We start from the raw sequence: 13,359 nt of genomic DNA, 5'->3' as shown, positions 1-13,359 counted from the left end.
GTGAATTTGATACCACTCCTGAGAGAACTTGGATAGTTTCCAAATCAATCTGTCTTGGGGGGTGGAGGGGGTAGCAGAAAAGCAACAGGCATGAAAAAGCAATCCCCGGTGTTACCATGGCTAAACATCAACTGTGGTTAGATCAAACACTTGTGAAGCAAAGGATATTGAAACTGTTATTTGTAAAGGAAAAAAGCCATCATTTCAAAATTACAGTGGAATGTGTTTAGAAAATAAACATTCTCAACTTGCCTTAAAATTTGTCAGCAGTAAACAACTGTCTTTTACCAGGTTTATGCAGTGTTTGTGCACTGTATTTTAGCGATAATTCAGGACTCATTGTAACAAATTTACAGAACTGGTAGGGATGTGGTGTCCTTACTTGGGGATGTGTTTTAGCTATCTATTGGCCTAGGGTAGTTAATCACAATTGCTAACAAACAGGGAAAAAAGAAACAATTAAAAATCTAATTGGTTTGAAGCTTTAAATTCCATCCCTGCACGTGCACTCATTCCTCTACATACTACCCACATCCTAACAAACCTCTTCCCTTCTTTTCATGGGCCACTCAATAGCAGCTTACAGCCATGCACAAACTTGCAGCCTCCAAAACTCTGGCTCCAGGTTTAACCCCGGATTTAATCCTGAAAGATACCCAGCTGTCATGACCTTTCCTGAAGATACCAACAGCCTCACATGGAGAGCTCAGCACCTCATTGAATTGGCTATGGAGGAACATTTCTCTCTTGGCTTCAAAATGCTGAAAACACAGCCAAAAGAATCAGTTTGCAGTCCTTCCTAATACATGTGTATTTTCTAATTGGGTCAGGAATAGACTTGGGTCTACCGATGAATTCCTTCACTGGCTCACCTGTGCATCAGCAAATGACCAGCACAAATTGAAAACTGCAAAGGAGTCAGAAGTCTGTAAGATGCAGTTCATGGTATACACTTTGATCAAAGCTTTCACATTTAATCATTGCATGAAAGTCAAAGAGCACATTTTTCCCACCTTTTCATTCTGTAGCTTAAGTTGGATGTAAACTGATGGGTATTAGCTGAGAATCTAGTCCCCAAACTCCTCTCTGACAATTGTCCCTAACCCAGGGCTTCATGGTAACTGACAGCTGAATTTCTTCCCCAGAACTGCCAATGGATGTTTCCTTTTCCAAACTAAGGAGAGCTACAGAAGGGCAGATTACTTTTTCACCAATAACTGTTCACAGTTACAGTGAACAGTTACATCTCAAAGGATGTTCCCTGATCTGTACAAGGCCTACCAAGTAGCTTTAGATGCTGTACCACCTGCACAAAAAATACTTCCATGTTATAACACCCTATAAATCAAATACAACTACAGGAAAGCAGGCAGTCATAAACTAACAAAATCAGGCTTATGGTGCACATGTATTAGACTAGATCCACTTATCAGGTTGCCCAGGGGTTGAATGCAGACAACAGGACAATTTATTTGGGTTGCCTATGGCTGACAGGTAACAAGCATGGTTGGAGTGCTGGGAGAGTGTGCACATGTTCTGGATAACATGTTCTGACTGGTCTGACAGGGACAGGACCTTCTCCCAGTCCTCACTGGAGTCGCAGAAAAAACCCACAAAACAAATCAACAAAACGCCAAAAAGCCAAACAGGCTGAAGAAGGATACTCAGGAGGAGGAACAGTTGTGTTAGGGAAGAGAGAAGTGGGGCACCCAAGGTAGATAATGACAAGGAAAGCAACTGCAGCCAGACACAAGGGGGAAAGAATGTGTGAAAGAGATAAAGGAACTGCTGTAGGGTGGGAATCACAAGTGGTGAAGAAAAGACCAGTGGAGTGAAAAAGGAAGGGTTGATCCTAGCATTGATAAGCTGCAACCTTCAATAGCCCATCCACTGTTTGAGGCCAGGTAGGCTGGAGAAACATCAGGCTCCGTGGGAAGTCTGCCTGAGCAAGGACCTGGAGCTCAGACCTGCAGCAAGGAATCTGTACAGTTTTAAAGTTGGTTTTTTTGGTTGTATTGTTGGGTTTTTTTTATAAGGAGGGAGCTGGAGTAGCAGCAGCAAGAAAAGGACAAGAGCCAGTGCTACAACCTCGGGTGGGAGAATGACAAATCTATTAGGAAAAATGACCTTTCAGAAGTCAACGGTGACAATCTGGGAGCAGAGCTGGGGCCTCACCCCCACCCCCAGTGCAGCTCTGGCAGGGTCTGCAGCCCCAGTGCTGAACTGCAAAAGGGGTGCTGGGCAGGGGTGTGGGGAGGCTGGGCAGGGCCACTTAGGGCTGCTAGTGCATTCGGGGCCCTGGCAGCTATCGAGGGGTCAGGTCTCGGGCTGTGGAATTCTGACTCACACACGTAGCTCACTGAGGCAGCAATGCCAACAGCACACCCTATCCTAACACTGAAAGAAGGGCTTCATCCAGCAAAGCTTAACTGACCCAAGTGACTCTTATTCCAAGCCACTGGCACTGTTCCGGTAAGTGCAGGTTACACTGGTAAGAGCTGGTGAGATCTGGCCTACCTTGATTCTGAGGTCAGATTCATGCATATTTTAATTAAAGGACAGAAAAGGAAGCAGAATGGTAGGAGTTAAAAACTACTGCCAGCAAAAGCCTCATCTTTTAAATATTCTTAAAACTACTTAAGTATTCCTGCCCCAAGGAAGTAAATGAGATTATTCATACGAGTGAAAACTACTTACACAAGCAAGACAGTTTACCAATTATGGAGACACATTTCTGCAACAAAATCTTATAAAATACACAGGATCATTCAACTCCCTTTTTAATTTTCTTTTCTTTTTTCTCTCAAAACAATAAAAAAGGTCACTGAGTGTACAAAGTTGAAGATTGGAGTGACTGAAACAGTAATCCTGCTGCTAATGCTGTTGGTTTAAAAATCAGTTTCCTTTTAAAAATCTTACATCCACCACGATCTACTTTCAGTTTTTAAAGCATGTGTGCAAATAAAAAGACACTTCAAATACGCACCAGGAGTTGCTCGGACACACAGACATGGGTCTGATTACAAAACTGCTTACAATGTTAATGATAAAAAACCCTTCCTCTTTGTCATGGCCCACAGAAACCACCCCGTTTTTGGGAAGGATAAGGTCCTTTATGATGTTGATAAAGCACTCCTCTTAGAGAAACGTAGGGTACCATCAATCAACAACATTTGTCTTTGGCTTCTTTTGTTGACATCTCAATATTACAACAGCAAATCATAATCCTAGCAAAGCAAATAGGCTCTGGGGAGAAGCAACTATAAATTGGGCCTGCCTGGATCAAATGAACTCTATCATGAAGGTCTGTTAAGCACTGACTGCTTTACTTTCTAGCAGAACTTTCAAATTGAAAAGACATAGGTGAATTGAAAGGCAGCAGCAGTTAGGAATTAGAGCACCGAAGTAATTTGATTCCTCAGTTAATTAGTAGCAGATCACCCCAATATTCACTGTAGCACCTGGGTTTCTTCAGCAGCTGTTGACTGCAGCTTACCTCAACACTTTTTAAATTTTTCTTTCCTCAATTTTGAATATTTTCTTAAGTGCAAAACTCAGGCTCGATCTAATCAGACATCACTGCACTGCTTTAATGAGCACTAAGGGCCTGTCTACATAAAGAGGCTGCTGCAGATGAAACAAAGCCTGTTATGTAAAACAACTGAGCTACATCACTGACAGAGGCAATACTTTTATTATGGTTTAAAGTGGGTTCATTGTGGTTTAACTCAAGGTGACCACGCGTCAGTCTAACTGAAACTGAAGTTTCCCTGGCACTGGAAATAGCAGGCAAATAGAATGCTGCACCTAAATATGCAAGTTCAACTAGTGCAGATAAAACCGAGGGCTTCTTGTTGACCCTCCAGCACATACCTACTAACCTACTTTAGTTTTTTTTGCTTATTAGTAACTAAAGCCGAAACCCAACTCAGATTTCCATAAACAGATTAAATGGCGTTTTGTTATCAAAAGAAATTATCATTACAATTACTCTCCTTCAGTAGCCTGGAGCATGCTGTGTGGTTCAGTGTCAAGGTTCAATTTTGATCTGGGTTACACCTGTATCAGGCCATCAGAAGGAGCAAGCTTGGGCACATTAGTATTGAGCTGCTACTTCCCTTCAGGGCAGCAAGACCTCAAACCAAGGAGGGAGTTCACCTCAGAAGATTTTACTGAGGCACAGCCTTGGCTTCGGTGAGCAAGAGGTCCAACCAAACCCCAGGACACAATCTAGACCTTGCTTTTATCTAAAATGCAACGATAAAAAGGAGTCAAAGTAATTTAAAAAGAGGACCTGAAAGCAGTTATGGTGACATGCTGCATGGATACTTTGATGGAGACATGACATCTCTTTTACAAGTCTGCAGTACAAAGTTTGCTACATGCATATTGTCAAAGATGCATCTGTTTGACTTCCACATGTATTTTGGTATATACAGGGAGTATATTCAAGAGCCAAACTTCAAATGACATTCTAATTATTATTAATCAACTCCAAATTAGGTAAAAAAATACCCCCATGGACTGCTGAGATGTATTTTGTCATGACGAATAAGATCTAAAGGCAGATAGCTTACCTCTGACTCAAGTTTTCACACTATTTACAATAGCTTTCCCCACTGCACAGGTGTCAAAAATAAAGCAAACTGTATTGTGCAGAAAAAGTAACTTTGACAGGTCTAATTTACTGAGACTGATTCATGTGACAGCATAAACAAATCATTCTTGTCAAAGTCTATATTGAAAATGGAGCAAATTGATTGCAGAGTCAAGTGCACTAGTAATTTCAGGGAGTATTGTGATTTCATTTGTAAAACTGTTGCAAAGAGAAAAGCCTGTCTTTCAGAGCTGGCTTCAGTTTTTGCACTAGTCAGAGTAGCAGAAGAATACGCTGTTGAAGAGCATACTGTTACTACCAGCACTTTTCCTGTGCAATCCTGTTCCTGTGTATTCAGGGAAGTAACATGAGAAATCCCCTGAGAGCTTTTGTACAAATATACAGTGGAGATCAACAAGAAATCCTCCAAGTGAACAAAACATTCTGTATGTGTTTTCTTGCTGCTTCTGTAGGAGCACAATGTTGTGACTGATTAAAACATCAGCCTAACACTCAGGCTCTTACTAGAATTGTTTTTATGCTTAGGAGGAATTAGAGAAAGAACATGAGGAGAAGAGAGTTTTTCAACTTAGGTTAGAATTATATAATCTCTTGAAGTCATTGTTTTCGTCCTCTCCAGGGGACAGGGTGAGTTCTCAGGAGTATACTGCAACTGACAGTGCCTGAGTTTCTTATCTGGGAATAAAACCCGGGGAGATGTAAACTTTGTGAAGATAAGCAAGAGCAAAACTCGTGTGTAATGTATCCAGTGACGCTAACGATCCTCAGAGCAGAGAAAGTGAAGCCAATAAGTTATGCTAGACAGGCACTTACAGAGGTCTTCTGGGGTCATGTTTACTAATCTCTCTCGCTCTCTGTCAGTGTTATGAAGGAGCACAAAGCACACAGACTACAAGGTAGATGAACAGTAAATTATTCAAAACACCATTTTCACACTTTATATAAAAATTTACATAAAACTAATGAATGTTAAATAAATAACTAAATGTTAAATTGTGATAACCCAAACCCTCAGTATGCCAGGACAACAACAACTGGGACATGGCTTGCCAGAATGGTTTTGTCCATTTTGCAACAAATGGATTTAACAACACGTCCCTGTTTTCTTCACTCCCCTGGCTTGGTACAGCCCTTGGGCTTAAATTCCAGATGACCCCCTTTTTTTTTTTCTCCTTTTCTTTATTTTTCTGCCATTCACAGAAGGTGTTCCTATTTCCAGGGGAAAACCAATTCTGCCTCAAGAATATTCACCTTTTGTGTTCATGTTTAAGCTTCATAAGGTCAACATAAAATAGGGAAACAGAGCATTAAATTTCCCCAAATCAATAGCATGTACATAAATTGACATTCATTACTTTACAGCGATTTCCAGTTTCTCCTTGATTGATTAAAGCTAGAGGTTGAAAATAAGTGCTTTTCCCTTGCCTGGAGAAATTCCCAATTGTCCATGCTGTGAACCTTCCATTATGAGACATGAGACAGCGGTAGCAATACATGGTTCATTTCACACCGCCACAAAATAGACTTGTCATTCCACAATCGAAAGTAAGGAACCTGATGGAAGAGCAATGTGTCAAAAACTTGTCAGAAGAGGCCCGTGCTTAATGACAACTGGAAACCGCATCCTGAGGTTTACACTGGCTAGCTTTCACATGCAGAGGGTAGAACAGAAAAATTATCCTGTTAATTTGTTATATGTTTAAATGGGATATTGAATGGCAATTAATATTTTTCAAACTAATTAATTTTGATCCCACATTAATTTAGGGAAGATAAATATTTACGATACAATTAAATTAGTTGATTTATAAAAAGCAGAGGAACAAAAGCACTTGAATAAGAGCTGCCTAAATTAATACTAAAGGAAAAAAAAAGATATTTTCTCTGTGCTGGAAAGCTAATGCTGCATAAAATGTCCTGTTATTAAGGGTGCTCTATACTAACATGATAAGTATAACAAATTGATCTTTTGTATGAATTATGTTAGACCCTGAGAAATGATAATGTCAAATTCCGCAGCACAGTGGAGCTGAACCAATTAGATGAGTAGACAATTTGGCCCTTCACACTCTTAACACATCGTTAGTAGAAATATCTTCAAAGGAAAACATGTATTTGGGGAATACTTTGCAACTAGGTGATGCTTTTAAAATGTTTACACAATGGAGAGGGGATCTAATTTCTTAAACCTCAAACACCAGGAAGGCAATTCCATAAGGTGTGGGTTATTACTATAGTGAGATGACAATATTGCTGGTTTTATTAATAGTTACAGAAGCACATGCATGTACATATGGTGCATATGTCTGAATATTTTTTCATGGATGGGCTGCTTAATGATGGGCAAAGCTTCAAAGATTCACAAGGATTCATTAGGATTCATGAGGATTCATTAGGATTCAAAAGTTTGTCTGCTTACATCTGAAACTCTTCGAGCTAAAGAGTCAGGCTAAAAATACCATTAAAATGTTAGATTTACAGTGCACCTTGGTCTGGCATAGAATAAAACCTGTGGATGGGGTTTCCCTTCCTCACAGTGCATTTTTACATTTATTCTGCTGTTTGAGCACATGGAAACCTTTTCAAAAGCTTATTTTAGTCCCTCAAACAAGACTTAAGTTCACTTCCTCAGAGCAAAGCTTAGACCAAATCATATACATGCCAAATCACTTGACACCATAGGCACCTGCACAGAGAGTGAGTTAGGCTGTCTTGAGAGCTCCATCCATTTTCCCACCCTACAGAACAGTTTTGTTTAGTTGCAACACCCAGGGAGGTTCCCATCTTACTCCCATTTGGTCACAAACTTTTGAATGTTCTCAATTCCCCTGAATTCAATGTATTAGAAGATCTGTAACACCTCCCAAGAACCAACCCCTCTAGGTAACTCACAGGCAAACTGTACAACTCCATTTTAATTTCTTGACCAAGGATTCCAAGTAAGACATTCACTGAGTCATGTAACATCACACACACTGCTAGAGGAGCCCGCTGTCAGACATGACAGAAAGCGACTGGGACATGGGAGATTGGTCAATCCCATGGGGTTTATTTTGTCAACACATGATTCTTCAGCAGCAAAGGAAGGATTCACAGATTAGTAGATCAGGTGAAGGACTTCTCTGCATCCTTTCTCTCCCAGGAGTACTGGCATATTTGCTTGCCAGAACAGTTCTGCTATCTGTGCTTGTCTCCCAGAGAGCACAAGCGATGGGGTCAGCTTTCCACTGGCCATTTGCAATCTAGGGACTTTGTAACATTTTTCTGGAGCTCAGAAAGTGAAGGGTAGAAATTAATTTTATTCCTAGTGACCCAATTACTGTGGGTTGGGGGGGTCATGGAAGCCTTCAGGAGAGTTTTCTGCCTTCATGGAGAGTTTGTGTGGAAGGAACAGCTTGAGCAGGAAGGAGTACATCACCAAATCTGACATCTGCCAGCTCTACACTTCATTCAATAGTGGAAGGATGAAGAAGTTTTACATGTATATAACTGTTAGTCCACAACAGTACTTGAGGAAAAAATGAAATCAGTATTAAAGTAGTAACCTGAAATTGCTATCTTAAATTATCTTTCATAAAATAATAGTTTTAAGGTGAGCTGTGTACAAAACCGAAGGCCAAAAGAAGTCCTGGAGTAAAACAAGCAAGCACAGCGTGCTTTCTTGCCCCCTCTCCTACCTTTCTTTCTGGGAAACTTTTTACCATCTCTCATCTTTGTTAGATTAGTATTAAGCTTTAACACCAAATCTACTACAAACACATCATGAGATGGTTCCTGTTACTGAGCAGCATGAGATTGCACAGGAAACACCAAACATACTGGTTTGGGGAAAAAAAAATAGTTAAAACTTGGAAAAGGTAACCCAGGGGAAATGAGGAAAGCAGGTCCTTATCTGCACCTTCTCTGCAAACAAGAATTCACAGAAGGAGCAAGGCTCACAAGAAAATTTGAACTTGGAGGCAAAAATTGTAGTTTCTTTATTGTGGTAGTAACAAAGCCCTTGACACAAAGGTGGAAGGCTGCTCCATCCCCTACTCAGCACTGAAGCACCTGCGGCTGCAGAGCACTGAGTGTGTGTGTGTGTCTGTGTGCGGCAGAGGGGAGGGTGGCAGCAACGTGCTCTCAGTCTCACTCTCTCCAGAGCATCCACTCTGTCCCTGTTCTCAGAGCCATCTCTATTCTTCCTGCTACAGAGCCTAAACAGCATATTTGGTAAAAAAAAAATGCTTCCATATTTAAAGGAGAATTTGCTAATTGAATAAACTGATTATTTGAAGGATATTTACAAATCCATTCAAAAACAATTCACCTCATTGTGAAAAAAACCAACCCATTTCTATTGGTGTCGGGAGCTGTCCTTAGGGATATACCACTATAAGCCTCTCAGCATCGTGCTGCCTATGCCTTTGTTCTTGACCTGACCTAAAAAAGCGCTCTCTTTATGAGTCACAGAGGATTTATTTTCTGCCTTAGCTTAGCCCCAGCTTCTTTTAGGCAGAAAATGACAGTTTTACTCAGTTGTGGCAAATGACCTGCACTTTTTATGAGGTGGGTGATTGTCCAGCAGGATCTATGTTGAAGCCACCAAGGTAATTGAATTTAGGAGCATAACTGCCTGGAAATTCTTGCTAGAAACACCACTCTTGTTGGTGGCAGTAGATTCTCGAGTTCCCTCCTATTTTCCTAGACACATCCAAGCCTAAAAACCACAATTTACCAGAATATTCTGCAAGCTACTCCATTATTGTGCAACGAAATACTTAAATTGTGAATCAGATCCTTAGCATGCACAAGCCACATAAGCCCCAACAAAATTTAGAGATTAATCCTAATTCACACCAACCAATGGTTTGGTTGTTTGATAACTCTCTCTCCTCTCCCCAGTTTTACATGGTAATTTGTCCCTTGAATCTGCTCAGAACAAAATCCTACAGTCTTTAGATTCAGTTCTGTAACTTGGAAGGGATTTCCACACCTCTGCAGGGAAACATTGTACGAAATGGTCGTTAAAGTTTATCACTATGTGCTTTGTAGAAAACTGGGAACACACATTTTGGGATAGTGTTTACTTGCATTTAAAATAAAACAACTGGTCCAGAGAAGAGTCATAAACCCTATCTACTCCTACAAATTCAAATCAGTTACTTAAGAGTTGCCTCTCCTAGATGACCTATGGGGACTCATTCCTTAAAATGATTCTTCTTTGTAGCCTGAGTCCAGGTTATAGCCCTGTTTTAAGACACGGGGCCCTATAACACCGGGGACACCTCTCAAAACCTTTCAGCAGCACAGAGAGACTGAACACAGTAACCACAGTGAGACCAGCATCACTTTCCACAGAATATAGTTATTCTGGGTCTAAACAGTATGCTTAGGACATACAAAAAATCTTTATGAGGGTCCTAATAAGATACTATCTTTTTCCTAGGATTCCTTCTGCAAAGCAGAAATACAGTTCAAATTCTTTCACTGGATCAAGATTGGCTGATTATCACTGGACTCTGGCTAATGAAAGCTTTGCTGGTCTATGGCAGTTTACATTAGCAGAGGCACTGGGCCTATGTTTTTCAGGCTTTTTGAAGATTGCTCTTGCCATTCCTTTTGATTTACAGACTATTTTTGCATTCTCATTTAATACTTGCCCTGAAAATTTTAATTTCCAGATTTTTGTAATCAAATCAGATCTCATTACCTGAGCAGTACTGGTAACTCAAAAAACAGAACTCTAACCTTAGAGTTTAATCAGATCACTTACATTATTTTTTTCCTTTAAAACTCCAATCAGATTCAAGAGTTCTAGTAACCAAGAAAAGCCTGAAAATAAGACAAAATCATGTCAAAATAAAAAAAGATAGAAGAATAGAAAATTGACTTATATTTGTTTTAAATCCTCATGATTTTGAAGCCAGTTTTCAATGTGAGGAGGCTGAGCAATTGATTTTGTAGATATGGCTGGTTATTTACTTTACCTCTAACAAAACTAGCAGAGATTAGACTCCTATCAAAGTTTTACAGGGCTGTATTCTGTACACTAAGCAAATAATCAGTACTAGTACTTCTTCCCCTTCTTTCAACCTTCCCATTGGTTTTACATCCTGACATTTTAAAAAACGTAAATGTTAAATGTTCCCTATTTATATACAGGAGGCCATTTACTCTACCATTCAGGGGAAAAGCACACCATTACCATCTGAAATATTAAATCACTTTCTGATTCATACCATGTGGGAGTTGAGTTTTGTACAGCAAATGAATTTCTCACTGATTGCCAAGTTACTTTCCAAAAGAGATGCGTGCAATGAGTGGAAGAGTGGACTGAAGGACCTGCAGTTCAGCAAAGAGCTTGGACCTTCAGTCTTGCAGATACAGAGAGTTTTCATCTGTCATATCTGCACTAAAAGGTGAAAAAATAAAGTTTAGCATGATGGGACTCATGGCTTGCACACTCCCCACCTGTGCTGCTGGCTAACAGCTCAATCAGAGCCCGTCATCCCTGTCCTTCAGAATGTCTGACAGCAGGAAGAGAGGTGCTGGACAGGGATGGATGTAGCACACAGTGCCTTCGTCATCTCCAATCCATCCTGCCAGCACTAACAAGCTCTGTTCTCTGACCTGGGCATAGTTGGGCTGTTGCCCTTGGGTGTGCTCTGGAGCTTTGCCTGAAGCCACACTTTAGCATAGGCTTGTGCATAAACAACACCGATGATGAACAAGCTGGGACTTGAGAATGGGCTCAGATCTACATTTAAGCATTGCTGTAGACTGCTGAATACTCAGCTAGAGAATTCTATTTAAGCTTGTCTGGCAGCAAGAGGTGTGCACAGAAGCACAAGGGATCTACTGACTCAAAAGACACCGGAGCCCCTAGCCTCACTGAAGTCAACAGAAGATTTGGATTTGAAGTTGTTTCTATTCTGTAACTGCAGGAGGGTTTAGATATACAAACCAGAGAAGCCCACGAACTTTGCATAAACAACTATGAGAAAGTTAGACTACAATCCAACTACACTTTCTTAATTCTGTGTAATAAAAGTATCACTGTGTCTGCAGGAGCAGGGAGTCCCACTGGCTGTTATTTATTTCCAAGAGTAGTCCCATAGACTCCTCTGATTTAAGAAGCCTGTATGCCTAGATGTAAAAGCAAACATTGCTCCTTGTGGGTAATGTTGCTGAACTGGACTCTACACAGCTGTCTGCCTCCTCTTCTGTTCTTACACACCCCTTACAAGCACATACTGTGTCAGATGTCATCTAGTCTTTGTACTTTTCTACAATACCAACATAAAATCTTCTTTGTTTGTAGGATACCTTTGCTCAATATGACATATATCAAAGCTCTACAAAGTCAGCTGTTTGACAGATTTATTGTCCCTTCAAAAAAGTTCATGAAAAGCAGTGAGATGTTACTTCCTTGTGGATTTGTGCAATGGGAAACTGATGTCTAGTAACTTAAGCGTAAAGTAAATCTTCCTTAACTAACAACACCAGAAACAATTTCCAACAAGAGCTCCTAAGAAATATCCAATTCACCGTGCAAGGATTCATTTTTATCTCTGTATTATAGCATTGATGTGCCAAACAGGAGCAGAATTGTCTGCATCAATAGAATAACGTGCTCTACCCTTCTTTTTCTACCCATTTGCTTTATTTTTCTTCCATGCTCTCTGGGCAAAGAAAGGGCATGATATTAAACTATTCTGCCATCTCGTCATACTTTGTTGGTTGCTATTTAAAACAGAACAGAAGTATTTTCAAAGTAATATGAGAATGTGGTCTAATAACCAAGCACAATCCACATACCTTACTGAAGACTATTTATTTAGGAGAAAATCTTCCACACATTTGTGTGTTCTACAGAAGATGCTTTAATTAGGTTATTGTGTTTGCCTGTCATATTGTACTAGCTTTGTACCAAAAACAGTCTTATTAAAGAGAAAGACTGTCTTTTCTATGACCAAGGTTTTTGATATTTAGAGAAAGATAAAACAAAAATAACAAACTGCCTGAGCACTTCTTTGACATTCTGACACACTATTTCCTAAGCTGATGCTCTTGAGGTAAAAGCTAAGAAAAGCAAAGAAAGAAATGCTTTGCCTTTTCTACTCCCTAGCCAGTAATAAGCCCTTTCATAATCAGCAATATACAAAGATATTCCGCTCCATCAAAACCCAACACAAGTCATCCCCTGTGGAGCCAACAAGAATTTTCAATTTTCCACCCTTTTAATACAGGTGCTTTTTCCGAGTGTCTTCGAAGAAGACTACTCAGTGCTCAGCCATCTGGTCATATCCAAACCCCGAGATACTCTGTCTCAAAAGGCTCTAAAAGAAAAGTTCTAAGGCAAGTGAAAGAAAAAAAAAACCAAGAATTAGGTGTAGCATGCTTGATTGTGAACTGTGCTGTGGCAGGCTGCTCCCTCACTAATGCAGGGACATCCACGCCTGAGTTCTAAAGCAAGTTTCATCCAAGTCTTTTGTTTTCCAGGATGGTGGCCACCAAGAGACTGAAGCAGAAAAAAAAAATCCATGAGGATCCTCAAGGCACCATTAGCAGCTTCATTTTTTGTTCACACACATGCACATACCACCACAGGAAGAGAGATTTTGACTAGAAAAGACATTCTTTCTTATATTAAAAATGAAGCCTCTTGCAAAAAGCGGTTGTAGTTGTTCCACCTTGGATTAATGTTCCATTTATTCCACTATATCTTTGCATTCACTGTTCTTATCTGTCCCCAGTTA

This window comes from Colius striatus, chromosome 13 (genome assembly GCF_028858725.1).
Source record: "Colius striatus isolate bColStr4 chromosome 13, bColStr4.1.hap1, whole genome shotgun sequence".
In the NCBI taxonomy this organism is placed as follows: Eukaryota; Metazoa; Chordata; class Aves; order Coliiformes; family Coliidae; genus Colius; species Colius striatus.
Note: the sequence above shows the minus strand (reverse complement) of the source record.